Below are 4635 nucleotides of genomic sequence, written 5' to 3'. Positions count from 1 at the left end.
GAGAATGTGACCAGTTCAGTTTGTTATCTATATAGTTTATATGTTTTCTCATACCCAAAACAGTATGGAAAATACACCCTGAATACATTCTATATCTCCATGTATTAGTATGACTTTATTGATACAGTATGTAACAGTTATTCCTCCCATTGTTTGCAGTAGCTACATCTCACAAAGCTTTATTTTAAACCATTTCACTTGATAATATTTGCAACATAGTTGAATATGAGGAAGATAAAAACTTGTAGCTTCCTAATGTGCTTTTACATAAAATACACAATTCGTTTATAATATATATTTTTTGTGCAAAAATCCTGTGACATTATTCTAAAAAAGAGGTTGAATTATTTCACTTAAAAAAGCTTTCAGGGGTAAAAACAAAACAAAAACAACGTATTGCAATAGAAAATAATTGGAATTGAAAAAAAAAGCTAAATCAAGCCTCTGAACCAAATGCTAAAATAAAATAGAAGTTTATCACAAGCAGAGGATCATTGTGGATTCGGGGTGATGAGGTCATTTTCGGGAGACAACTCTGCTTTGTCCAATGAGATGTAGGTACTATCTTCGGTTCACCCTTTTGCTATTTAAGTCACAGAAACACTGTTAACTGACTTGATTTTAGAGCCAATTTGTGCAGTACTGAAAGAAGTAGAATAAAGGAAGCAGCTACAGTATGTTGCAACCTGTTTATTAAGATTGATATTTGACCTTTATTTAACCAGGCAAGTCGGTTAAAGAACAAATTCTTATTTTCAATGACAGCCTAGGAACAGTGGGTTAACTGCCTGTTCAGGGGCAGAACGACAGATTTGTACCTTGTCAGGTCAGGGGTTTGAACTTGCAACCTTCCGATTACCATTCCAACGCGCTAACCACTAGGCTACCCTGCCGCCCCGAGTATAGCCTCCAACCAAAATTTGACTTCCTTTTTTAAGCCAACCCCTCCGAAAGACACACATACATACACATACAGAAATATTTTGGAGAGGTGTGGGGGGGCTGCCACAATTTGCGGCAGGTTGATATTTACAGAATAGAGCAAATTTCGCTAGATGGGTCAGCTGCAGAGATGTGTAGTGTTAATTTGAGGTTAGGTTAAGCGTTAGGGTTAACTGTGTGGTTAAGGTTAGGGTTAAGTCGGTTTAAATCACATTTTATGACTTTTGGCCATTTCAGCTAGTGACCACTCTGCAGAGCTGCCTCGAGAACGAGATTCAGGCCAAAAACACTAACCTGCCACTGGGTGCTGTTGTGGGGGGTTGCTCAAGGGCACGAAATGGCATCAAATATTTGATACCAGCAACCCTCCAGTTGCCAGCTCACTTCACAAAATACTTTTCCCTCATCGGATCTGGAATTAGTTTGCTGGTTTGCCTCTCTAACCGCTAGGCTACATTCTCTGGTTGCAAATTTCAGTTAGCCAAACGGAACTTAGAGTTGTCCTTGATTATAGTTTACCTCGCTCAGACAGTCCTACCTTTCTTTGGGTCCAAACAACAAATAAATCAAGTAAACAACAGAGAATGTGACCAGTTCAGTTTGTTATCTATATAGTTTACCTCGCTCAGACAGTCCTACCTTGCATAACTTGTTGATAAAAACATCTAAATATAACAGTGATAAGCATTTCATTGGCACCTGACCTAATGCCATATGTCCCCCTGTAATGAAACTGTGGGATTGTAATGTTGTCTTACCATTTACAAGCACTGGTCAGATAGACAAGGAGGGCCACATTAAGGCTGAGGAACAGACCAACAATTATCAACGGATAGACTGCAACGTCACTATTCTCTGGCCCAGGGATATCTGTGGGAAGTGATACAAATTAATTGGTACGAAAACACTTTATTTAATTGGTCCAACACTATTCTACTTTAGCTCTACTCTTTACCCCACCAGCCAGGTTTCCATCCAATTGGCGACAGATTTTCATGCAGAATGAAATGTGCACGTTTCCACCAAACTGACTTGCTGCAGATATAATCAGTGCGTGATTTTCCACTGCTATTTCTCACATAATACATTTTTACCGACACAAAAATATCCCAGGATGTTGAACGAACAAATGATCTGTCTGCATTTTTTAAATTGTATCATCGAAACTTCCTGGTTCCATCACAGTTGTCATTATTATTATGACTTTACCAGCATAAACATTGTGGATGGATAAGTGACCAAAAGTAAGTGGACGCCTGCTCATCGAAAGTCTCATTCCAAAATCATGAGCATTATTATGGAGTTGGTCCCCCTTTTGCTGCTGTAACAGCCTCCACAACAGCCTCCACCTCTGGGAAGGCTTTTTACTAGATGTTGGAACATTGCTGCGGGGATTGCTTCCATTCAGCCACGGGCACTGATGTTGGGCGATTTGGCCTGTTTCACAGTCGGGGTTCCAATTCATCCCAAAGGTGTTTGATGGGGTTGAGGGTCAGGGCTCTGTGCAGGCCAGTAAAGTTCGTCCACACCGATCATTGTCATGCTGAAACAGGAAAGGGCTTTCCCCAAACTGTTGCCACAAAGATGGAAGCACAGAATCGTCTAGAATGTCATTGTATGCTGTAGCCTCAAGATTTCCCTTCACTGGAACTAAGGTGCCTAGTCCGAATCATGAAACAATGTGTTTTATAAAGAGGTGATTTTATAAAACTATAGTTTATTAAACTCTGTATAAACTGAGTATAAACAACATATACAGCGCATTCGGAAAGTATTCAGACCCCTTGAATCTTTCCACATTTTTTACATTACAACCTTATTCTAAAATGTATAAAATACTTATTTTCATCAGTCTACGTACACACTATACCCCATACTGACAAAACAAAAACTGGTTTTTAGACATTTTGGGAAATGTATTAAAAAAAGAAAACAAATATTAAATGTACATTCAGACCCTTTACTCAGTACTTTGTTTAAATCAAATCAAATGTTAGTTGTTACATGCGACCTTACAGTGAAATGCTTCCAAGCCCTTAACCAAAAACGCAGTTGTAAGAAAAATACATAAAAAAATAAGAAATAAATGTATCAAATAATTAAAGAGCAGCAGTAAAATAACAATAGCGAGACTATATACAGGGGGTAAAGGTACAGAGACAATGTGCGGGGGCACCGGTTAGTCGAGGTAATATGTACATGTAGGTAGAGTTATTAAAGTGACTATGCATAGATAATAAGCAGAGAGTAGTAGCTGTTTAAAAGCCTCTTGGACCTAGACTTGGCACTCCGGTACCGCTTGCTGTGCGGTAGCAGAGAGGTAACAGTCTATGACTAGGGTGGCTGGTGTCATTGACAATTGTTAGGGCCTTCCTCTGATACTGCCTGGTGTCAAGGTCCTGGATGGCAGGATGCTTTGCCCCAGTGATGTACTGGGCCGTACGCACTACCCTCTGTAGTGCCTTGCGGTCGGAGGCAGTTGCCATACCAGGCACTGATGCAAACAGTTAAGATGCTCTTGGTGGTGCAGCTGTATATCATTTTGAGGATCTGAGGACCCATGCCAAATCTTTTCAGTCCCCTGAGGGGAAATAGGTTTTGTCGTGCCCTCTTCACGACAAAACATGGACCATGTTAGTTTGTTGGTGATGTGGACACCAAGGAACTTGAAGATTTAAACCTGCTCCACTACAGCCCCGTCGATGATAATGGGGCGTGCTTGGCCCTCCTTTTCCTGTGGTCCATAATCATCTGCTTTGTCTTGATCACATTGAGGGAGAGGTTGTTGTCCTGGCACCACACGGCCAGGTCTCTGACCTCCTCCCTCTAATCTGTCACATCGTTGTCGATGATGAGGCCTGCCACTGTTGTGTGGCAGGAGGGGACTGAGCACGCACCCCTGAGGGGCACCCGTGTTGAGGATCAGTATGGCGGATGTGTTGTTACCTACCCTAACTACCTGGAGGCAGCCTGTCAGGAAGTCCAGGATCTAGTTGCAGAGGGCGGTGTTTAGTCCCAGGGTCCTTAGCTTAGTGATGAGCTTTGAGGGCACTATGGTGTGAAACCATGAGCTGTCGTCAATGAATAGCATTCTCACATAGGTGTTCCTTTTGTCAATGTGTGAAAGGGCAGTGTGGAGTGCAATAGAGATTGCATCATCCGTGGATCTGTTGGGGCAGTATGCAAATTAGAGTGGGTCTAGGGTTTCTGGGATAATGGTGTTAATGTGAGCCATGACCAGCCTTTCACAGCACTTCATGGCTACAGACGTGAGTGCTATGGGTCGGTAGTCTTTTAGGCAGGTTACCTTAGTGTTATTGGACACAGGGACTATGGTGGTCTGCTTGAAACATGTTGATATTACAGACTCAGACAGGGAGAGGTTGAAAATGTCAGAGAAGACACTTGCCAGTTGGTCAGCGCATGCTCAGACAACACGTCCTGGTAATCCGTCTGGCCCTGCGGCCTTGTGAATGTTGACCTCTTTAAAGGTCCTACTCACATCGGCTAGGGAGAGCGTGATCACACAGTTGTCTGGAACAGCTGATGCTCTCATGCATGTTTCAGTGTTACTTGCCTTGAAGCGAGCATAGAAGTAATTTAGCTCATCTGCTAGGCTTGTGTCACTGGACAGCTCGCTGCGGTGCTTCCCTTTGTAGTCTGTAATAGTTTGCAAGCCCTGCCACATCTGAA

This window comes from Oncorhynchus kisutch, linkage group LG13 (assembly GCF_002021735.2).
Source record: "Oncorhynchus kisutch isolate 150728-3 linkage group LG13, Okis_V2, whole genome shotgun sequence".
NCBI classification, from domain to species: domain Eukaryota; kingdom Metazoa; phylum Chordata; class Actinopteri; order Salmoniformes; family Salmonidae; genus Oncorhynchus; species Oncorhynchus kisutch.
Note: the sequence above shows the minus strand (reverse complement) of the source record.